Genomic DNA, 24,478 nt, shown 5'->3' on the forward strand with positions numbered 1-24,478 from the left:
ACTATTCTCCTCGAAAGTATGTAAATTTTCTCCAGAATCCTAAATAGAAATCAATCAAGTTAAATGAATTCAGCCCCACTCCATGCTCGGCATTGTGGATGACAAAAAGTACTTTAATGCAAGGTCTGTACCCTCAAGGGGCTTATGATTTGGTTTATACATGAAACAACCAGAAAAAACATTTAAAAACAACAGTAAGTACATGCTAAAGGACAAAGAGGCCGGATCGGCTTGAAATATTATGTTGAGAGAGAAATAGCCCTAAGATTGAATAATCACAGACCAGGCCCGTCAGCAGCTTACCTTTCTGTCTCATCTCTTTCTTGCTATGAACAACTTTTTCTTACTTTCTAGGGGCCAGGCCATCTCTTCCAGTAAACCAAACACTTCCATCTGTCCTCAGACACCTGTTCTTTTCTATTCAAGGGGAGACTTTGTTTCTCAGGAAATCACCACGATTTTAAACATCATCAAAGATTAGTTTTCTCCTTGACTATAAGCTTGCTGACATTTGGTATGCCCAGCAAAGGAGATGATTTCATAACTGCATTGTGCCTTTCAGCTTTTATTTATTGCTTCTTTTCCTTCTCCAGTTCAACTTTAGATTCATGAATGTGTGTGTGTGTGTGTGTGTGTGTGCATGCATGGATATATATTACTACATATGTAGTATATTTACACATACATATAATACACATATAATATATAATATGCATATTATATACATAATATATAATATATACATAATACATACATATTATATATCATATGCATGTAATATATACATATATGTAATATATACATATATACACATATATGTGTTGTATATATGTAATATATAATATACACATAATATATAAAATATAGTATGGATATAATATATAACATACATATTATATAATATACAATAATTACACATTATATACAGTATAATATATATGTCTCTATGGTTTCTCTATCAGTTTTTTAAGCCCTGTGACTGTCCTTATCACTTTATTATCAGTGCCATTTAACCATTCAACAACTATTCAGTAACTGTCTGCTATTATACGGTGCATGTTCTAGGCACTGGGGATAAACTGATGAATAGGAAAGACATGGTTCGGTCTCTTATAGATTCTAGTGAGGTACATAAACAAGCAAGACATGTTTACTACATACTGTGACAACTGCTATGACGAATAAAATGTCAAGGTGCCATGAGAGTCATGGTGGGCAAAGAAGGCTTCCTGGAGAAGGTGACGTGTACACTGAGTGTTGCTGGATGGAAAGATGTTAGATGTGTGTGAAAGGAATAGAAGATTTTTCACGAAGAAGGAATTCAGGCTCTAAATTAGAGAAGACATGACACACCTGAGGGTCTAAAGTTAGTTTAATAATACTGGATGTAAAGGTAGGAAGGAAGTGACTTCAAGAGGAGGGTGAAAGAAGATAGCTGGGAACTGGGCAGGGGATTTTTCTGGAAGATAATGAGGAGACATGAAGTGAGTTTATGCAGATAATGGCATTATAACATTTGCATTTTTAAAAAGATAATTTTGGCTGAGGTGTGGTAAATGGAGTGAAAGGTGAGGGGCAAGACTGGAGGCAGAGAAGTAAGGAACAGGTAAAAGAGGTAAAAGGTGGTGGGGGTTTTAATTAGGGGCACAGCAGTAAAGATGGAGAGGAGTGGATAGATTCTGGAGACAAGAATTCACAGGGTATGGGACCATTTGGTTGTTGGTGATGATAAAGAATTAGGCATCAAAGATGGTGGCTCCATTTACTAAAGTGGGAAACATAAGAGAAATGATGGTTTCACTCACTGAAATGGGAAATGATCAAATAAAAAATGATTTTAGTTTTGGACAAGGTAAAAATGAGTCATCTCTGGTACATTTAGGTGAAGAATTGGGCCGGCTGGGCACGGTGGCTCACGCCTGTAATCCCAGCACTTTGGGAGGTCAAGGTGGGCAGATCATGAGGTCAGGAGATGGAGACCATCCTAGCTAACACGCTGAAACCCCGTCTCTAGTAAAAATACAAAAAATTAGCCGGGCATGGTGGCGGGTACCTGTAGTCCCAGCTACTCAGGAGGCTGAGGCAGGAGAATGGCATGAACCTGGGATGGGGAGCTTGCAGTGAGCCGAGACTGCACCATTGCACTCCAGCCTGGGCAACAGAGTGAGACTCTGTCACAAAAAAAAAAAAAAAAAAAAAAAGAATTGGGCCTAGAAGTTAAAATAAAAGGATGGAGTGATCTCGCATTTATCGAACTGTAGAAGACAACTGACAATTTCTATTGGGCAAATTTGAAGGTTTTGTTTTATATTTTCACTCCTCTGGCCACCTTCTTTACTTGAATACGGTTGATCATCTTCTTGTTACTTGTTCTCTGGTTTCTCAAACATTCTGCTTTCTACTTAGCATGTCATGACCTCAAGAAAAATTAAGCTTCTATCTAGAGTTTCCAGGAACTTATGTAGATATATAAAAAGAAGAAAAGAAGGAGGAGGAGGAAAGGAGAAAGAAGAGGAAGAGGAGAAAAAAGAAAAAATATAAGTCCAGCTTGGATCTGTAGGACATTATACCCATCAATTAAGTCATTTAACATACATGTGTTATTGAGTGCCTCCACCATGTGCCATGAACATACTAGATTAGATGTGGAGAGACAATGGTGACTTCTGAGACCAACAGGCTGGTTCCAAAGGTAGACCTTAAGTAAATAAATAATAATAACCAAATTAATGTATAGCCATCCCCTGCAATAAGTGCTATGAAGCAAACAACATCTATAAACATTTTGGTGCTCGAAGAATAGTCCATGGACAACAGCCATCAGCGTCACCTGGGAGCTTGTTAGAAAAGCAGAATTTCAGTATCCACCCAAGAACTATGGAGATGGGATCTGCATTTTAACAAGACCCCTGGGGGATGTGCATGCACATTAACATTTGAGATGCACTGCTCTGGAGTTCACAGGGCTATGAGAGAAAACAAGAAGCAGATCTGAACTCATCCTGTGGGTCAGGGAAGGGTTCCCTGAACAGACGGCCTCTGGCTAGCCTCTGGCTAAGCTAGAGAAGTAGGCAGGCGCTAGACGGCACAGAGCCTCATGGGTCATGTTGAGGACTTTTATCTTTTTCCTAAAAGCGGCCCAAACAGAGTTAAAGGTTGTCTCAGTCAACTCAGGCTGCTGTAGACTGGGTGGCTTATACAGTGGAAGTTTGTTTTCTCATAGTTGTGGAGGCTGAAAGTCCAATGTCAGAGTGTAGCATGGTCAGGTTCTGATGAGGTCTCCCTTCCTGGCTTGCAGAGAGCTGCTTTCTTGCGTGTCTTCACGTGGTAGAGGGAGAGAGAAAGAGTCTCTTTCTGGTGTCTCAGAAGAACACGAATCCTATTATGAAGACTCCACCCTCATGACCTGATCTAAAGCACCTCCCAAAGGTCTCATCTCCAAATACCTTCCTATTGAGGGCTAGGACTTCCACGTACAAGTGTTAGGGGGACACAATTCAGTCCATAGCAAAGGTTTTACACAAAGGAGTGCGGAAAAATTAGACTTGTCTGTTAATTCCTGTTCTGACTGAAGTGTGAAAAAAGGTTTGAAGGGGTCAGGAATACATTCAGGAGACCAGTTAAGGGCTATTTCAATCATCATGATAAAAGACACCGATAACTTGGACAAAGTCATTGGGAGAGATGAAGCAAAGTGAAATATTTCTAAATATTTAGGTGTTAAACCTGAAAGACTTTGATAATGGATTTCAAATGGTGGTTGAAGAAGGAGAGTTAAGGATGACTGCCAGGTTTTTGGCTCCTGCAGTTGGATGAATGTGATACCAGTTCTTGAGATGGGAATCGTGAAGTCAGCAAGTTTGTGCATGGCATTTTGCTAACTGCAATGAACAATGCATTTAGAAATACCAGTAAGAATGGCTATCATTAGTGAGCATTTATTATGTGCCAGTCACTGCATAGACGTTTTGTGTGCATTATCTTAATTAATATACAACATGAGCCTTGCTTTCTGAGATGGAAAGATCAACTCAGGCAAACTAACACCAGAAGACTACAATGTTAAGGGTTTCAAAGTGTCTGATACAATAAACAATACAGAATGCTTTCACAAGAGAATATCAGAGAGGGTAATGTGGCCAGAGAAGACACGACAGAATAAAGGGAAATGTGAGCTGAGGTCTAAAGATTGAGTAAGGCAGAAATAAGCATGACTCCATCAGGAAGTTCACTTGGGAAAACAGTGGAGAAAAAGTTGAGTTGAAAGGGAGAGCCCAGATTATGAAGGCCCTTGAAAGGCTATAATTCAGATTTTATAGAGAGAAAGGTTTGAATGTGAAAGGAAGATGACTTTATATGACTTTAAAAACCTGTCTGGCAACAAGGGAGCTTGAAGATGAGGAGGCCTGAGTCCCAGAGGCTGTCTTGTTAGCATTTGTGTTTTCCAGGTAATAGGTCAGAGTTCTGGCTTACCTGAGAAGGAAAATCAACAAGGCTTAGTTTCACTGGCTGAGAATGGGGGAATGTGTCAAAAGGTAACTAGAGTTTCAGGAATGGGATTCATGGAATGATAGTTTCGAAGACAGAATCAGAAGGAGATGCGGAAGAGGAGAATCATGAATCTGTTTAAGTATATTAATAATTAAAAGTAGTTTTTACCTGTTTGACCAAAGAACTAATTCAAATTTCCAGAAGTATTACAGTAGATGAAAGCCGGCAAGTTAGGATATGTGGTAGCATTACATGGGGAGGACAAACAATGTAAGCATAAAAAACTGAGGGGAATAAAGCATAGTAGTTATTGAAGAAAGTAGCCTAGAAATTATGTGAAACATTGTTTTTAAGATGTAATGGCAAAATAAAAAGAAAGCATTCCATTTCATTCTGTTGCTTCATTACAGATGCACTGAACAGTTGCTTATAAAAATAGTGCATTGGGTTCAACCTTTCAGATGAATAGGGGCTTTGTTCTGCCTTGGTCTCGTCATGTAATCATCATACTTTTTTGTTTTTTCTTAAAATGTTGTATTCAGGGGAAGGAAAATGTATGCTTATTGTGTTTGCTAAATGCCATATGTTTTTGTGTTTTTGTTTTCAAAGCATACAGAAATGCTGTAGACTGGGAAATAAATAAATAAATAAATAACCCTTTCTAACCTTTCTCTTCTTCTGCTTTATTTCAGGAAACTCCAGCACCTCCTAGAACATCTTTTGTGGAATGGCAGGCACCTCATGGGGGCCCTTGGATCATGTGCCACATGCATTCAACAGTAAACATCTTCCTATAATCATTGCTTCATTAACGACAATGTAAGCCAATGCACAGTATTTATCAAATGGCATCTAAGATGGTTAAGGCACACCTAATCCTCTCGTGGGTGCCTGCCAAGAGTAGAAAAGGGTGGTGTATAGATATCAATTTTATTGTCCAGCATTCCCTAATCGAAGTCCCAAGTGGTCTGAAAACTTAGACGAAAGATAAATGGGCCACAGTAATTAACCAGTGCAATAACAGATGTTATACAGGAAACCTGTGTGTGCCAGAGCTAGAAGCATGTTTTGATTTTGAATACGCATTTGGGCTAGCACATTCTTCCCCAATAATGGAAATACGTAAATGTTTTGTAAGGTATTAATTGCCATGGCAGACACTGAATTATTTTTCCTTTACAAAATATACACATATGCTTTGTCAGATAGTCCAAGGACTTCAGTTTCATGTACAACCTGAATTTCTTTGGAATCTGCGGAGTTTCACATTTTCCAAAGTGTTCACGGTGCAGCTCCTGGCTCCGAGCTGGCTGTCTTCAAGGGTGTTTTCTTGAGCTACCCCTCTCTCTGCTCTGCCAATTATGTGCCACTTTGTCTTGGTGCTATGATTGCTTTCTTCTGAGAGGGAAATTCCTCTTTCATCAGTATGGATGCACTGTTTTTACACACTGCAAGTGCTGTGTTACTGTGTCAGTCATCCTATTAGGGCCAGTTTCAGACGAGTAGGGCTGACGAGCTGGCTGGGGATTGGCTGGCCCGGGCTGGGAGGGATTTGTCGGAAGGAAGGGCTTGCAGCTTACAGCAACAGAGTTTAGACTGTCTTTGCTTCATCATCTGAAGGTAAAATTTTCCAGATACGGCAGGCGGCTTTCAGAGTACAATAAACAGGGAATGAGAACTATTTACATGGAAGTTTCTTCCTCATGATGCGGTGGAGAAGCCTCGGCCACTTGGTTCTGCCAGATGTTCCTGGGGTTACTGTAAATGGGAAGGACAGGCAGAGCTAAACAAGGTAGGAGAATCGCCCCCCTTTTTTGAATGTTTAAAGAGTTTGCTGCAGTATGCTGCATTCCATGTGTGCTGCTTAGGGGAGCCAGGGAAACTGGATTCCACTAATTCAAATGTAATACTTGCGGGGGACCCTGGAGTTTTACGTAACATTTTGATTTGAGAAAAAGAAATGGCAAAGCTTGAATCTATGCCGCCTGTTCGGGGTGAGGCACGAAATCGAGTTTTTATGCAAAGAATCGATTCATTTATTACATTATTTTTTAAAAACCATTTTAATTCTTCGGCGCAATCTTATTTTCTTGCTATAAAAAATTGTCATATTGCCATAGCTAGTTCCCAAATAGATAAAGTTTACATGGATCCTATTATTTGAAAACAGACTTGCAATTAAGGATTAAAAAAAAAATTCATGGTAAATAATCATCGGTTGGATGTTTGACCAAACGTATGTGTCTATTTATTAAAAATTAGGGACTTACCTAGCTCTAAAATGCTACAGCTTTAACTGAGTTTCAAAAGCACATTTTTAACAACCTAGCAAGAGGTAGCTTTCTGGCAAGTTTTCGATACTGTAGTTCAATGTTTACATTTCTTTTCCTGGCATGTCTGAGTCTTTGTTTCCAGCTTAAAAGTGGAACCATTATATTCAAAAGTAAAGCTGGGTTAATAATGCTTACTGCAATTATCTGATCTTTATGCATTTTTAATGAGAACACACAGCCAGCAGAATAATTTAATGAGGGCAGGCTAGCTTTTAAAGCTGTGTTTTCACTATGCCGAACCATATCAACTTTCTCGCTGAGAAGCAGCAGTGAGAAATGATGGAGAAGATTTATTTTTAACACACTTGGCCCAGGAGAAGGAAAGGATGTATTTGCTAAAGAATTCTTTCTGCCCTTTTCCGTTTTAAATTTCTGCCAGGCATGAGGAAACTGTGCTTTTTTGTTAGGCCTCGGAAGCATGTGTTTACAATAAATGTGTAACATTTTTAGAATAGTTAGCAAGCACTGAAGCGAAGAAAAAAATCTGACTTGCCTAACCACCACCACCTTGAATGTTCTTCAAGAAACATTACTGTCCCTTTAAAAGACAAAGGTTAAGTGGAAAGCTATTTGTTAATTGGGTAATGTGTGCGTTTTGGGGACAATAAGGTTTTAAAAAAAGGCAGGGGGAACGTTCTTATAATCTTTAAATAAGAAGAAGTTTCTTCAGCTATCCTACTTGTTTTGCAAGGAGCAGTAGAACTACTCATTTAAATAAGGGCAATGCCACGTAGATTCTTCTAGACCCACTGTTTTTACTTTCAAGGAGAAGTGCAGGACACTAGCCCAGAACTTCTGACGTCATCCCCCAACTATTTCTGCTGTGTGTTCCTTTATTCGAGCTTGTGGAGAGGAATATTTCTTTATGTCCTGGCCAGGAACATTCTAACTCCCCGTTGGCAGGACTTAAGTTATGTCTTTATATTTTCGCCTGTCTTTTGTAAACTGTAAACCCGTCCCCCTCATAAATAGGGCATCTTCTCGTACCTGCCTCATGTCGGGCCGGTCAGCAGAGGTTTTCTGCAGGGCTTCTGGCTGGGCTGGCAAAAAGCAGCAGGGAGCAGGGCACAGCTCTTTTTCTGGCCTGACTCCCCCTCGGTGCAGCCCAGCGCTGCCACCTAGGTGGATGGTCCCCGGGGCCCTATTCCCAGTTGCTCCAGAGCCACTATTTAGGATCCAGGTTGTGCCACCAAGTTCAAGGCTGGTTGTGATGGTGGGAACAGCTGTTTTCATAGAGAAATCATCATGTCCTAGCACAGATGGCCCCGAGCAGGGGAAGTACAATACTGCAGGCTGCGAATCCATGTCACAGGTGGCAACCTTGGTCACAGAGATCGGGGGAAGGGTAACGTTTACGAAGGAACCTTTTAAAAAAGATTTTGATTGGAGCACATTGGAGTTCCCGGGAGTTCCCAAAGCTAGTTTGTGTCTCCTCTCCGACTACTCACGTAGTTTTGAGCAAGTGCCTACCTTTTCTATCTTTTAATAGAATTGAATCATACTTGCTACACTTTCCCTCATCATTTAGCATTCTGAGACCTTAACCTTTTACCAAAAAAAAAAAAAAAGGTTGTTTGTCTCTGGGCAAACTGAGCTATTTAAAGTACAAAGGGATAAAACCTCGGTATTAGGAAACTGTTGGCAAATGCCTTAGGGTATTAAGATACATAGTCATATACACAAAACCCTTCATTCTACTTTGTGCTCATGTAAATTTTTTTAGGGATATTTATTCTTAGTTCAACAAATGAAATTTCCAAGGAAATCAAAGCGTTGTTGTTTGCATTTTTTCCATTGATCTAGTCTGATATACTAGAAGCTCTGCAAAGCACACTATTCTGGCCATAGGCCTTGTAGTGCCCAAAACATTTAATGCTGTTTTTCCTTTGACTTTTGTGTTAAATTTGTGAAAGTGGAGTAAATAAGAGAAAAAACAGGAGGGAAGGAGAAAAAATATGCTTGTGAAATATACTGGTTAGGTAGCTTTACTGGTTAACAGCCTGCCTTCTCTCTGCTAGTTGTTTCAATTTGCTGTTGCTATGGTGAAAACAAATCAATATCACATGGCTACCAGCCAGTCCCGCGCTCAGGGAGCGCCACAGAAATTCAAGATCAGGTACTCAAGATTCCAAGCAAGAATTGGGAAAAGAGGATTTAGATGCTGAGCTTAAGATAATTCCATATAGTAGAATAAGTAGGTTCAATCTCGCATGCATTTTCTCTTCCTTTTTTCTTGTACTTTCCTACTGATAACAAGAAAAAGATGAAAAGGAAGGTATACTGATTTGTTTACATTTCCAAAATGACAAAACACATTATCAACATAGAAGTAGGTTGGCAACATTGCAAGGGGTGAAGGATTCTGATTCAGGAAAAGGTGGATAACTACAAGACATGTTGGTTGTTGAAAACATAGTTTGGGGGCCTGAGGGCCTTTACCATCTTCAGGTACAGCTACATGTCAGAGCTGGCTGGATCGTGCCGAGCAGAGAAACCTGGCAACTCTAGTTGGACAGGTGGGCAGTGGAGATAAGGGGGGGTTACAGAAAGGTAGGGAGCTGTGGGCATAAAAATCAGCAAGCAAGAAAGCCCAGAGAGAGCTGCAGGTCAAGAGTCAGGCCAGGCGAGCACAGAACCCCTGGGGCATGGCAGAACAGTAGAGAGGACAGTTTGCCCTGTTCACAAAATCTGCTCAAGACCCAAGCTAAAGGCCTAGCAAAGAATGGCAGGAAATGGCTGCAAAGAGAAGTGAAGGTGTCATGGGCCCGGGCATCCTTTCTGGAAGGGTCGACTCAACTGGATGGGCATGGATGCCCGCTGCTGTGGAGAGCAAAGAGCTTGATATTTTAATGCTTTGGTTTCTTTCAGAAGAGTGAGGCAGGAAGACTTAACTGGGCTTTGTAAATTAGTTCACATACTATTTTTCTCTCCAGTTTTCTGCTCTGCTCAGTTTTTTTTTTCTTTTAAAAAATGTGCACAAACTATTTTTTGCAGCCGTGATAATATTCGTAGTAAAGAGCCAAAGGTGGCTGGGTCTGCATCAGGCCTGGGCCTCCAACGGCACGGCTCCAACTACACAGTTGTTTATGGACACCAGTCCGGGCCTCCTCTGCCGAGAGTAAAAACCAGGTGTGAAAGGTAAGGCCTAAGGGTTTATTTTGTAAACCTGAGCTCTGAGGCAGATGGACAAGTTTTGGGCAGGCCTGTCCTCTGCAATACAGCAGAAACGCTTGGTAATAAAAGTGGACTCAATAATTTACCTTAGTGTTTTGACAAAGAACGCATTGTCTGAATTATCCTAGGTAGTATATTCCATCAATCAGTCAACAAGTGTTTATTAAACACCTCTGGGGTTCCCTGGCTTTTGCTATTTGGTGAGAAACCAAACTCAGTAACCTAATACCTGCCTTTGTGTGTGTATACAAAAATAAATGATGCAAAATTGTAAGTTTCAAAGATTTGAATAACTTTATTGGCTAATATTAATTTAGCATTGTTAACCATCAGATTAATTTTAGGCTTGGGGCAGTTTTGGTGATTGGGGGAAGAACAAGAGATGGAGTTTTGAGTTTTAGATATCTAAATGTATGTACTTTCTTGACCTCTGTTATATTTCTCCAGATAAGTACTACTTAAATAACATATAAAGATGTCAGATGAGCAATAGACAGATAAGAATGGTGCAAAAAAATTCAAAATATGAAGCTACTGAGAGCAATTTCTGAGTCTCAGCACACTGAGATTTGGCCCCAAAGTGCCTGGGGAAAATGGGCATATCATCTAAAAAGCTGTAAATACCAGCCAGCAACGGGAAGTCTTAGACCCGTGTCCCACAATTCTGAGCTGCAGGGTGTGGGGGAAGGAAGCCTCCATGCCTTTATCTCACTGTCTCCATCTCTAGCAAGGAAACCTGTTTTCTGACTCTGCAGAATTTCACTTTCCCCCTTGTTTCTTAAAAGCAGAGTTACTATATCTATCTATATATATCTCTATCTATCTATCTATCTATCTATCTATCTATCTATCTATCTATCTATCTCCTTTTGAAACACTAAGTTTTGGGTTTGTTTGTTTGTTTGTTTTACCCTAACATCACAGTTAATGTGTATTCTCTGGGCACAGACAAGCTACGAGGTTCAGGGACATACGCCTGGGGAAGAGCTGAGAGAGGAGGCTGAGGATGTAGCCACGTTTACAGAACTCTTTCAGGCATGGGTCTTGGCAGACAGATGGGCAGGTCCAAGGTTTATGGGCATTGAATGCAAGCTGGTTGCTGTAGACGAGCTCCAGGGTGGTACATGACCTCAGAGGAAAAAGGGAGGAGTCAAGAACACTGAAATTGCTGTGGCCGGCCCCGTTTGCAATCCACAATAGCAAGGAAACAAGATATGTACAAATGTGATAAGGATGGTTAAGCACTCAAATGTCTTCAGAAGGAAAATTTACATATGTGTAGTTTCTTACACTTTACAAAGGGCATTCACAGGCATTATCTTAATTAGCAGTTCAAATAGAGTTAAAAAGTGGGAGTCTAAACTTAGGGCACTCTGGCAAGGGTGGGCTGGGTAAAGCTGCTGGAGGAGATGCGTTATAAACTGGATTTTTAAAACTTGGATTTATTGATTTTTTTTTTTTCCAGCAGCTAATTCACTTGAATTTTGAAGGACAGGAAAAACTTAGAACTGTCCCTGGGGGTGCAGATGCATGTCCCCAAATGCCTTCATGGATAGTGTGTGCATTGAGACTAGACTTTGGGACCATTGGCAGCCTGGATGCCAAGACAGAGCAAGAAGACAGGTTGATTCGCTTTGCTTTTTCAGCTCTGACTGCTAGGCATTCAGGCACAAAGGCCTCCGGGGTTCAAGCAATTCTCCTGCCTCAGCCTCCCGAGGAGCTGAGACTACAGGCGTGTGCTACCACACCTGGCCAATTTTTGTATTTTTAGTAGAGACACGGTTTCACCATATTGGCCAGGCTGGTCTTGAACTCCTGACCTCAGGTAATACACCCGCCTCGGCCTCCTGAAGTGCTGGGATTACTGGCGTGAGCCACTGTGCGTGGACTATTATCTCTTTTAATGGTCACATTTTGCCCCCTGTTTTACAGATTCAATGAAAACTCAAATTGAGTAAGGTTAAGCAATGTGCTAAACGTCTCATTGGCCAAAAAAGTAGAAAAAGTAGTCCTCAAACCTCTGGGAATCCATGTGTGTGATGTTTAATGAGACAAATGAAATTAAACTTCAGTCTGACTTGGAGTTTTCTTGTAATGGATGTTGCATAATTGAGTAGAGCCCAACCCAAGCAATTCTGAGAAGACAGTAATATTTTTAATTAAGATATTGAATTATTCTAAAAATCTATAAATTTCTGGCATCCTAGATGCAAGCTTCAATTAATCAGACTTAAAGTATTGATGCAATATATATTGTCTAAATGATTTACTACATATAATTTTCAATGTTCTGAGAGTTCAGGAAAGTGGAGCTCAGTTTGGGTGGGAGTAAGAGATAAGGCTGCCTGCAGGAAGAGCTGCCTCCTTTGGGTCTGAATGGATGTATTTGGTCTGGATCTATGTCTCTAATGTGGTATGTACACACCCCAGGTCAAGGGCAAGATTATTCACTTGGCAAGGAAATAGGTGAACTTCCATCTTATGTATTATTTAGCTCATCCTTTACAAATGTCAGTTTTCATGGATGTTTGATAATGTGTATAACATAATAGTAGGGTTATGCAAGTATAATATTTATAAAGTAACCATCTTTAATGGTTGTTTCTGATCTAAAAAAAAAATTCTTATAAGAATGTATGATAAAAAGTGTTTGGAGAGGCCGGTGGTCAAAATCTCAGGAAGGAGGAATAGCATGATGTGGTGTAGGGGCCAGGGAGAAACCTTGACCTTAGAGATGGGGATGAAGTGTTAGGGAGCAGCGGGGAATAAAGTTAGATGGAGGGGGTGGAGTTGGGATATGAATCAGCTGGAGGGCCCTGTGGAAGAGTTTAATTTCATTACCTATAACATCACATCTAATGCTTTATAAAGATTTAATTGGGACTTGTAAGATAGGGTTAGAGGTCAGAACATTTGTAACTAGTGATGTCACCGGCCAGAAAACTTTCACAATATTCTAGGCACAAAGTGGAAAAGGGTTGCATTAGCAGGAAAAATGGAGGAGAAAGGGCAAATCCAAAAGGCATCTTGAAGGAAAAATACTAGAAGGTAGTGAGAGCTTAGAAGAGCCAAACTGGGCTGGGCACAGTGGCTCACGCCTGTAATCCCAGCACTTTGGAAGGCCGAAGCGGGTGGATCACCTGAGGTCGGGAGTTCGAGACCAGCCTGACCAACATGGCGAAACCCCATCTCTACTAAAAATAGAAAAATTAACCAGGCATGGTGGCGCATGCCTGTAATCCCAGCTACTCAGGAGGCTGAGTCAAGATAATCCCTTGAACCTAGGAGACAGATTGCAGTAAGCTGAGATCACGTCACTGCAGAAATTCTAGGAGGAGTGATATCAATGGTACCCTGACAGAAATGGGAGTGGTCTGAAAAAGGGACCGATACATAGGAATAGGGTTGAAGGAGGGTGGGCGATGATGAGTTTTTAGACTTGAGAATGGTGTTTTTAGCTAATGATGGAACATTCAAGTGGAGATGTCTCATAAACATTTGACAATGTGGGAATGAAGAACAGCCTGGACGACAGGCTACAAATACAAGCTCGTGACACACCTGTGTTGAAGCCATAGTGGAAGCCATTGGAGCTCACACCTCGTGAAAGAAGGCAGCACGAACAGAGATAGGCAATGACCAAGGATGAATCTTGGGGAACACAGCAAGGGCCTAAAGAGAATAGGAGCTAGCAGAGAATCAGAAAAATACCCACAAAGGAGCAAAATTGTTTTAAAAAAATAAATGACCAATACTATTAAGCACCATAGCCTAGTCTCCAGGATTCCATGAGAAAACAGTGTAGTCTCCTGGGTTGAACTATTCTCCTGCACATAGCTTTCCCTCTCTGGCAAGGGTTTCTGGCTATGGTCCTTTTGGAGGCAAATATTAGTTCAGAGTCTTGCGTAGAGCCACAGAATATTAGATAGTCGAGGGAACCTTCGTAGCTGTATCTCTCATATATACAGTTGACTTCTTAAAAGTCGATCTTCACGAATAAGCAAAGAGAGTATTTAAAACCAATAATTATCAATACTTCTGCATCTATCTCTCAAAATATATATATTTTGGGGATGTTACTGGTCAGAACAGTAATTCCAGGGTGATTGGAAATATCATTTGACACTGGTCATCCTGTTCTCAAAGACCCTGGCGATTCATTTATCTCTGATTCTAGCAGTTCTCAATTGAACCCAGCCATAAGGACTTCTCGGAAGAAAATAGCCTTTCATGATGAGAAAGTACTTGAAATATGCAAATGGATTGATGCCCTCACACCAGACGCCTACCATAAGTGACCAGACAGCACTCCTCAAACTCTCATGTGTCTATGAATCACCTGGGGATCTTAGTAAAAATGTAGGCTCTGATTCAGTAGGGCTGGGCTGAGGTCAAGATTCTGCATTTGTAACAGGCTTCAGGTGATGAAGCTGCTGTTCATCCAGGAGGCCCCAGGAGCTTTGTAAGTGTCACTGCCACAATGTGAGTGGCAGCGGATCACTGGGTCTGGGATGGCTCCTTGGAGGATCTTCTGGTGGTCTGGAGACTGGAACCTACCTCCTCCACACATAGGTCTTTCTAGGCTGTTCAGTAGGTCTTTCCAGGCTGTTCAGCCTCAGAGTGAAGCTGAGGTTGAATTGATGTATCCCACCAGCCTTGCACCAATGTGGCTGGGGCTGAAGGCATGAAAGCAGGGACTTCAGCAGCTACAAGCAGTTCTGTGGCTACACACAGCCTGTCTCTGGATATCTCCCCATTCCCAAGATGTCTGTCTTCTCTGTGGACACAGACTCTGACAACTTCCCCAAGAGATTTGGTTACTGCCTCCAGGGAAGGCTGGTGTGTTTGTTTATCTGTCTGCTCCAGAGTTTGTTTTTTTATCCTAAGGAATATATGCATTATAAACCAGACTTAGATTCCTTTTCTTTAGATGGTGGTCAGAACTGGAGCCTGGAAGTCTGATGTGCCTACTTGAGTCCTCACACCCTTGGTGAATTAGGTCCAGGAGCTCTGACACACTCATTCATTCCCTAAGATGTAGATAATGCCATTCTCTCCTCCGTCTCTCCAAAGAATATGAAGGATAGAGAGGAAGGGTTATATGCCATTAACATTGCATTTGTTTAAAAAATGCTAGTTTTAAAGTCTTGTAACAGAAACGAAGACATTGTGAGAAGAGACAGCTGTCGAATGAAGTAGCTTAAGTGAAATGTCCAGGCCTGATTGTTGAGTCTCATACCTTGTTATAGGTCTTCCATCTCGTGCCCCTGTCTTTCTTCCCTCCTTTCAGATGTCTCATTTTCCTGTGTGTCCCACATGTGGCCCCCTCTTTCCTAGAACCAGAAGTCAAGCTAAACTGATTTAGAGGAAGTCTTCCCTACCCAGATGCTCATTTAGTCCACACACAGATGGCCGGTATTTTTATGCATTTTTAATTTACCAATAACCTTTTAGGAATGAAACAGAACTAACATTTATTGAATTTATTGAGCACTTACTATATGGAAAGTCCTCCTCTGCTGAGAGCTTTATGCATATCAACTCAGTTAAACCTTTTCATGAAGAAAATGAAGCTTAGAGAGATCAAATTACTTGCCAAAGTTACAGAATAAGAGGCGAAACTCAAGTTGGTAGGACGGAAACACGCAGCCCTTGTCCACCAGTGCTTACTTGGGGATTGCAACAAAAAGGGTTTGCTTTAGAAAAACTTCCCTGAGAGTTGTAAGTACTGTTGGTGGAGCTCACTAAGTAGCTAAATAGACATAAACAAGCAATTACTGGCATACTGTGCAGGCATGAGTTCAGTTTTAGCCCGGAGTCCCTTCTCACAAAGGGACTTGGTATATTGCCAAGGATAGCTAGGGCATCATCTCCACTATTTGCTGTGATTATTTGTTGGGCTTTTTCTTACTCTCGACTGTGTGTGTGTGTGTCTGTGTGTGTGTGCATGTACATTGAATGAACTTAAACAACTTGATGGATCTCAACGTTTAGACACCTTAAATACATGTCATAGGTACAAGCTCGTTATCAACTCTAAGACCTATTCCAAAGTGAAATGTTTGTGCTGGTGTGATTTTGTTGCTCTCTATGAGAATTCTTAGAGATTCCTTTTCTTCTTGCACTTCCCTTCCTGTGCAGTGCCGTTTTCTTTGATGCTCTCGCTTCAGGCTGTCTTTTTCTAGAGTTCTGCCTGCTCCTGCGCTAGCCCATGGTCGCCTTTCTCACGTCCCGTTCTCTCTTCCAAGTCTGTACCCGGCACCCCTACTAAATGGCACACGTAGATACCTCATATTTCTGGGGTCCTAGTCACACCTGACTCTTAGCTGGTAGAAGGGACTATTTATTTTCCCCCTTAGGAAACCAATCATTTGGAGCCTCAAGTATCAGCTTCCTGGCAGCCTCCACAAAGACCATCCCCTCAGGAAACAAACAAGCTCTATCTCTAGAGTTTCCCTGTTTTTTTTTTTTTCTTTAAAGTTCCCTGGTGCAAGTAGGCTGCAATTAAGAGGCAGGATCAAAGGGACTGGCTGCCTCTGGGGCTGCTGGGACCAGCAAAGAGCTTTGGTCCTTTTAACTACTTACTTCCCACAACACGTGCTACTCCAGCTGCTTCTTTGTTCTCCTGAGTACTCAGGTACCAAAACGGTGGTTTGCTGTGGGAAGACACATTAGAGTCAATGGGATAACTTTTTCACATCACACAGGATTCTGACAGCCCCACCACGCCACTCTTTGGAGATCCACCCAACTGACAAAAAACACAAATATAAGGTGGAAACTAGAAGGAAATCCCAAGTGGGAAGGCATCTGAGGGATTATCTGGCACAATTCCTGTCTGCCCTCTTCCCCAGCCCTAACAAGCTCTTTCCATCTATTGTGTATCTTCCTTTATTGACTGGACAATCACGACCCCATAGCACATACAAGCCATAACATTTTGTTAGAAAATTCTTCCTCGTGCTGAAATGAAATGGGACTCTGTTTCCTGCACTCTTCACCCCTGTTCAGGCCTTTGGAGTAACCCTAAGCAAATCAAGTGTCTCTTTAGGAGGGGAGCCCCTTCACGTATTTGAAGATGTCAGAATTCCTCTGACAGAACCATTATGGCACCTCCCTAATTCATGACAGAATACCTTTATTTATGCAACCCAAGACACTGCGCTTCTCTGGCAGTGTTGACCCATTGTTGACTCAAATTGAACCTTGAACCAGCTATGATAAGAGAAAGAGGCGGGGCTCTTTAACTTCTTTCAGCTCTGTTCAGGCCTGAGTACAGTAGGGCGGTGGTGGGGAGTGAAGAGATGAAGGTAAAGTGTGGCGGGACAGATGAGCTTCCACAACTGCATGATGGAATGCTTTAAAATTGTTTTCAGTCCCAACCACAGGTAACAGCCCCCTCCAAACATCCCTGGCAATGTACGGGACACTGGCTTGCAAAGTTACCCACAAGGACAACAGAAAGATCAATCGAGATTTAAATAAACATACATGCAGAGATAGGTAGAGGTATTTCTGCACATCAACCATTTGAATAACATACTCAGGCAGTGTTTAGAGATAAGGTACACATTTTTGGTTTTCTTTCGTTGTTGTCTACGTTTTTTGGCTCAACGATCATTTTAGCAGTAGCGCTCAGTCCTCCTGAGTTTCTCTGCGGCTCTCAGCAGCTTAGAGACATACTTCGCCATCAGTAGGTGCCAAGGTCACTGGAGGAACTAATTAATCCCAGCTCCAGTCAACAGCAGGCTGCACTAACCTGCCCTCCTTCCTCGGAGAAGGAGAAACCAGGAAGGATTTTGTCCCTCAGATCCACCCAGGCCTACTTAGGGACACACCGAGCAAACAAAGGAAAGGTGAGGAGGGGTGTTGAACCATTTCTGTACGAGGTGGCCACGTTTTCATGTAGAGAAAGCCCAGAACCTGATCTGAAGCTTTCAGACTTGAGTTGGTATTTAACCTAGAGATCCCCAGGCCCCTATTCTCTCACAAACTCTGCCTTTTTTTCCCCCTCTGTACTAGTATTGGTTTTATTCATGCCCTATAAACCTAGCCACCACGTTTTGCCAGGCTAAAAATTTGCCTTTTTAACAAAAATTGCCAGCTTTCTAGCTGACCACTCAAGAGCGTGAGTTTTCCCCACTCAGGGTGACATCGATGTCATATAACCCAGACCTCATTAAATAATTGATCAGAAAATGTAACTGAAAGGAGTGATTATTTTTGGAAACATTGATGACCAATAACCCAAGATACAAAGTTAGAAAACATTGCCATTTAAAACCTTGTAGATACCTGAATTCTTGTGAGTCCCCTTATCCAGGTACATGTTAGGTCTTGAGTTAATTGCGGCTGTGGATTTTTATTTGATGTTCTGATCTCTTTCTTCCAGTTTGATAAATTAGCATAGAAAGTGGAGGCAAAACATGTCGGCGCGGCTTGTGCCCTTTGTCAGGTTAACAGAATGGAGTCCTGCTCTGGGATCAGTCAGTGCTGTTGTCCGAACCCTCTGTGGCTCCTTCCTCCCTAGACCCCAGAGCTGCGGAGGCAAGAGGGGCGTCGGCCTGGGAGCGAGGTTCCAGTTACAGTTTGGGAGAACCCAGCAAATCCTGGAGTTAGGTTTCTGACGCTCCCCATCTTGCTCCCTGGTTACAAACAGAAAAAATAAATCAGAACCATATGTTCAATACACTATCAGCCTCCTAGTGAACATGTTGCCATTAAATAATAACCGTCAGCCTATCCGCAAATTTGACGGTGATGGGCGTTGGAGCTGACCTGCCCCGGCGGAGGCTGGGAAGGGTGGAGAAGGGCGATTGTGTTTGCTTCCTTGCTCAAAATGGCATGTCGCTGGAAGCCTTCCAGCTCCTAATGGTGGAGGCAGAGCGAGGACTGCATTTACCGACTTATTTCCCTCTTTTTTTTTTCACGTATTGCTTCTTCCCCTCACATTTTCAGGACTGAAAATTAGAAACACTTTTCTCCTACACACAAAATTACTCCCTCACACACACTTTATTTTCCCCCCTGCTTTGAAGTGACAGTTGCTGCCAGAATAGCTTTCTCTCAGAAGAACACAGGCTGTCCTGGCCAGAACGAAGGGGTTAATTTAAAATACAGTCAGCTAGGTAGTCCTGGGGGCCTGCTTTCCCTTGGGGAAGGGGTTAGTGTCTGAAAGCTTGCAGGGGGTGCTCCTGGAGCTCTGCTAATATCTTATTTCTTCATCTGGGTGTGAGATGTACAGATGTGTTCACTTTGTGAAACTCCAGTGGGCTGGATACAGGATATGTGGTCCTTTTTTTTTTTTTTTGTCTTTAATAAAAAGTTTTTTAAATGTAGCTGGCTACCTTGTACTTTGTATTACAAGATAAAGAGAAAGCCCGTGGGAATATAGTCCTATATTTTTATTCTGTTCCCCCTTGGACCTCCACTTTTTATTCATTTCTCTCTTCTGGAACCTTCTGGGCTTCCAGCCGTGGTCTCTGTTCCCAACTATAATCAGAACCATGAAGGGTCATGATAGCCATCTTACCATTCTACCCTGGACCAGAAGGAAGTTAATGCTTCGAATTAGAAACTTGAAAGGACATGATCAGTGTTAAACAATAATGATGGTGACAGTAATAATAACAGTTACTTTGTCATTATATACAAAACATCTCGTTGTTCCTTGTTTCTCCCTATTTTTATTTTATTCAAATGCATGAAAGCTTTGCTTAAGGGACTTTTTTTTTTCTTTCTTCTATTTGGCAATCAAGACAAATGGAAGGAAGGAAGAGCGTGGGGACAGCAGATGACAAAGCCCTTTGCCCTTTTCTGGCTGTGTAACCCTAGACTAGCCCATTAGTATGGTTAAGTCAGGGGATTGCAGATCTCAAAAAATAAATAAGGATGGCTAAGGATGGCAGGAATCCAAAACTTGTGGGTCATCAACACAGATTTGAATCCTGGGGTCCCATAAGAAGCACAAGTTACCAAATTCATCGGACCTCTGGTTTCTTGTGCCCACCTCTCAGGATTTTTGTGAAGATTTGTTAAAACAATGGACGAGCATTGCCTCATGCATGGTGAGGGGCCCTTTGTCAGTGGGAAGGAGCTGATGGCATTGTTAATTTAAGGACCTTCTCTGCCAGGGCAAATGTGTTCTCCTTAATGAAGCTTTCATTGGCTATAGAAAAGTTTGCAGGAAAAAGAAATGTATGAAAGATAGTGGATGAGGAGAAAATTATTTCTTAAGTCTTCCCCATTTCCTTTCCCCTCATGGAATTTATACTCTACTGTGACGGTAAGATGTGTGAATAAATCACCATGGGGAAGGTATTATGCCACAAGGGAGGTATAAGGTGCCTGTGAAATTACTGCCATCCAAGTGAGGCAGTCAGGGAAGGCTCCCTGGAGGAGAGAACATCTGACATGGCCTTGAAGGATAGATAAAATCACATTGTGTGCACCTGAAAAGCACCCATGCAGGTTTTTCTGGGGCATGGAGTGTAGTCTAAGGAGTATTTGACATGGACTAAATTGTGAATGACCTTGAACGCCACCCTATGTATTTCAAACTTTATTCAGAATGCAGCAGAGAGCCACCAAATATTTTTGACCAGGTAAATGAGGGGTGAGACAATGCTTTAGAGAGAGAATTCCGTGGGCAGAGTTTCAACCTGAGAATTGCAGACACTCTGGCAGGTCATGAAGGCATAGGCTGGGATAGCAGCCATGAGGATGAGGTGCTGTGCTGAGGCCAGGAGCAACTTACAAAGAGCACGGGCAGGATTGATTGGGGCCAAGGGAAAGCGGGGGAGTCAAAGCTGACCTGGCCTGGATGTGATCAGCTTAGAAAACAGAAAAATCAGTGATGCCAATGGCATAAACCCACAGGAGGATGGGGGAGGACAATAAGATTGGCTCTGGTCATTAAGAGTTTGAAATCGGAATGTCCTCTGAGAAGTATGGGTCTAGGCTTCTGCGGCGTGCGGAGCCCAGTGTATATTTGGAATTCATCCACAGAAGACTGATGTTTGAAATCATACTGGAATTGAGATAGCAAAGAAAACAAGTGTCATCTAGAAAATGGTAGACGACACAGGCTTGGGGAAGCCTTACATTGAAGGGAATTTCTTAGGCACACTTCCACTGGCACAAAAATCCAAAGTGAAGAGCATTGCATCCAAGGTGAGGGCACCTTGGGATAGGTGTATGGGCTTCATGCCCTCTCTCAGTGTCTTTGGATCTGTGACAAGGGACATTTTTATTCACTGTGTCGTAGATTAGGGGTTCCTGAAACCAGGTGAGAATGGGAAATGGTGGCAGATCCTAAAGAAAGTTCAATGAAGATGAAGACTGGGCCCAGTCCCATGAGGTGCAGAAGCCAGGACAACACCTCTGACCTTCGGGAAAGTCGCTTTTTGGAAGAGTGCTGCGTGGGCTGCTGAACTGCAAGGCACCAGGGAAGTGGAAAGTGGAAACGGTTAGGTCGGGAGTGGGAGACAGGTAGCGCGGCCAAAGGGGAGATGGTGGTGAGCAGAGAAGAGGCAGGGAGAAAGTAAGCAAGTTTAGGTTGGAGGGCAAGCTGTGCTGTGCTGGCTGGTGGCACCTGGGGCAGCTTTTGGCTCATAGAGGCTGCCTACTGGGGATTCATAAGCTGAGGCCACTGGGGAAAAAATGGTTTTTGAAAATTGATAGGCGTAAGTATGATTCTGCTCTGCCAGGAAAGATGAAAAACATCAGAAAAATGTGAAGGAAGGTGGTGAGGTGAGGTCTAAAGGCTTCTCCAAGGAGGCCTCCAGAGGCCTTTGCCTTGAAATGAATTCTGCTCTACTCAAAGTAACTGTAGCGGGGAGGGGTCAAAATGCTACATCCAGCCCCACTGCTAATCAAAGACGATGTCTGTATCACCACAGGCATAACTGCAATACAGCGACTGCCGCGACTTTCTAAAGTGCTATACAAATGTTTTTTGTACTGTTGTTAGTTTATTATTTTCCTTAGCTTTTCCCTTCGTACTACAGGGTATCAGCAAAGGCTAATTCATGTGCCTAGATAACGCTTCTCCTAAATAACAACCTGCCAATATAGATATCTCATATGGAATATTTTTAATGTCTCCTTATTATAGTAATCCCCATGCATTTTAAACTTGAGCCAATCTCTGGTAAGTAGTAGATGCTCAATAAATGTTTGTGGAATACTTGTGAATGGCTGAGTGTTTTAGTACTGAGGCAGGCATTTCTCTAGATAATTATTAGCTATGAGTCATACTCACAGAAATCCATAGTCCATCATCTCTACAAATATACCCAGAAGTTTATATGGTGATGAAAAATGAATGCATTTTTCCCCTGGGAACATATGCATCTCTATGAAGTTGTGCTTTACTGCTGAAGAGAGGCCAACCCCTTCAACCAGGGATCTTTTTTCGTTTAAACTTCAAAGAAGAAGTTTGGCTGATGAAGGCTGTGGACAGAGAGAAATTAAGTGCGAGATACATGAACTGTGAGTTCTCTGGAGCGTCCTAACTCTTAAAATAAGTTTTAGTTGCTTGATTGCTGTAGGATAGATACTTCTGGTTATGTGTGGCTGCACAAAATGTACAGCACGTCTGACAAAATGGACTGACCTATTTCTTTGCCCTTGAGGGCCACTCGAAAACTTAATAAAAGACAAGCACATCCACAGACAAAGGCAGAATAATATTTGTAGCCACTGGGACAAGGTTGTATTTCTGGACTATATTCACCTCTCCACCCAACTCCAACCCCAGGAGAGGTTGTATTTTCTTTCCATATCCATTTCAAAAGCTCTCCCACGTTACTCCAAAGGTTGATTTTGTTAGCTACACATACTCTTGCGAAGCGTGTTAGAAGGACAGATTCCTGGGCCCCACCCCAGACTTCTCAATCCTAGGCCCTAGCGCCATGATTCTGACTTGGGAACTCTGAGGGGGGGCCTAGGAACCCACATTTTTTGCTAGAATACACAGTGATGTTGACACAAATTATTCACAGACCTCCTGGCACAGGGGTTAGGAGACCATTCAAATCCTGCATCCAGATCCTGGCTCTGCCACAGACTAGCTGCACAACTTCAGGCTGATTTTGACATCGTTTTGAATCTCAGTTTTCTTATCTTTAAAATGGGGGTAATAATTCCCACTTCTCTGGGCGACAGTTGGGATTAAATGAGAGCACCTCATGTAACTTAATTACGCGAGAAAGTACTTTCTACGCTGCACAAAATATACACTAAATACCTAATAAATAAGATATAGTTCTCTGGGGTGGACCCAAAGCTATTAGAGAATAACCACCAACGAATGCTATAGACTCTCTAAGCAATCCTTGAAAAAGATATGACTATTTCTGCAAATTCTTAAAGGCTTGATATCCCTCACAAAGATCCCATTGTTCTTTTACCAAATGCAAGAAGGCTTTTTATTCTACAAAAGACTTTTGGGAATGTTTACATTTGAAGGAGGTGATAAAACACTGGAGCATGTTACCCCAGACTAAAGGAATCATAGTATTTCTAGGATGATTGAAATGTAGCTGCTTTTGAAAACAGGAGGGCTGGGCTACATTTGGAAAGTTTCATGTAGTGCATGTGTGAAAATGAAGCACTTGAACGAGCTCCGTGATAGGCCATGCCTTGAGCTGTTTTGGCACAGATAAAATTGCTTCTGTCCTCACTCGGGCTGTTTTTAGGTTGTTCAAGCAGATGGTAACTGGCTCACATAGGGGCCAAACTCCTGAGCTTAAAACTTTTGGAAATGAATGACTGACTGACTGAATGAATGAATGAGTTTCCTCTGGGTCCAAGAAACACTCCCATTGTATCTGCCGTTCCATTCTAGCCCTCTGGTCCCTCAGGAAAGGTTAGCCTCTTTGTTGCTTAGAGCATGAATATGTAAGGATTGGTTCAAGGTGTTTCCTGGAACTGAGGTCCCCTTCCTTCCTGGATGTGCCGACCCAGTTGCCTGTGTTGGAAGACTCAATATCAAACGTTCTTTTTTTTTCCCCACTGAGAACCCATCAGCAGCAGAGATACTTCCACAAGTTAGGTGTTTGCTGGAGGTCTGGGTCATAAGATTTGGGTCACACACAACCAAGAGGAAAGAAGCGTGCTACGGAGTCCATTTGATCAGCATACAGGGAGAAATAAGAACAGAAAAGTGAAAAAAAAAATCAAAACAGAGGAGAGAGTGCAAAGAAAAAGATATGCTACTCTGAAATCTAAGTCTCCATTTCAGCTTTCAGTTGAGAAAGGTTTTCGATTTTTTTTCCAAATCAAAGTATATCTACAGATCTTCAAATCCATTGTGAATCATTTTCAAAAGCCTTAGTCCTTTCATTCAGAGCACTGATTAAAATTCAGCGGTGTGCCTAGTACCCCGATGCTAGGTAACGAAGTAGAACAATCATGATTGGTAGCCATACGCATAAACATTGCACACACACGTGTGCAACACAGGCACGCACCCCAAA

The 24,478-nt window shown here is 42.1% G+C and overlaps 2 protein-coding genes across 22 annotated transcripts in view; one reads left to right on the plus strand and one right to left on the minus strand.

Moving 5' to 3' along the window:
• MBNL2 (muscleblind like splicing regulator 2) overlaps positions 1-24,478 on the plus strand; it is a 397,414-nt gene that overhangs the window by 220,293 nt on the left and 152,643 nt on the right. For 12 of the 21 annotated variants that reach the window (XM_045376807.2, XM_045376803.2, XM_045376809.2 and 9 more), the window contains exon 1: positions 6,085-6,283. The gene's annotated coding sequence lies outside the window, so the exon portion shown is untranslated. Of the gene's footprint in view, positions 1-5,183; positions 5,311-6,084; positions 6,284-24,478 lie in introns of those variants that run through there. The other 9 variants (XM_074021290.1, XM_065533403.1, XM_074021292.1 and 6 more) reach the window with 1 other exon arrangement.
• The window catches only part of LOC141408934 (uncharacterized), a 198,970-nt gene continuing 191,017 nt past the window's right edge, over positions 16,526-24,478 (minus strand). Inside the window, exons 5-6 of the mRNA XM_074021579.1 lie at positions 18,294-18,643; positions 16,526-16,654 (exon numbers count right to left, since the gene is read on the minus strand). The gene's annotated coding sequence lies outside the window, so the exon portion shown is untranslated. The remainder of the gene's footprint in view (positions 16,655-18,293; positions 18,644-24,478) is intronic.

The sequence above is a fragment of the Macaca fascicularis genome, chromosome 17 (genome assembly GCF_037993035.2).
Source record: "Macaca fascicularis isolate 582-1 chromosome 17, T2T-MFA8v1.1".
Lineage (NCBI taxonomy): Eukaryota > Metazoa > Chordata > Mammalia > Primates > Cercopithecidae > Macaca > Macaca fascicularis.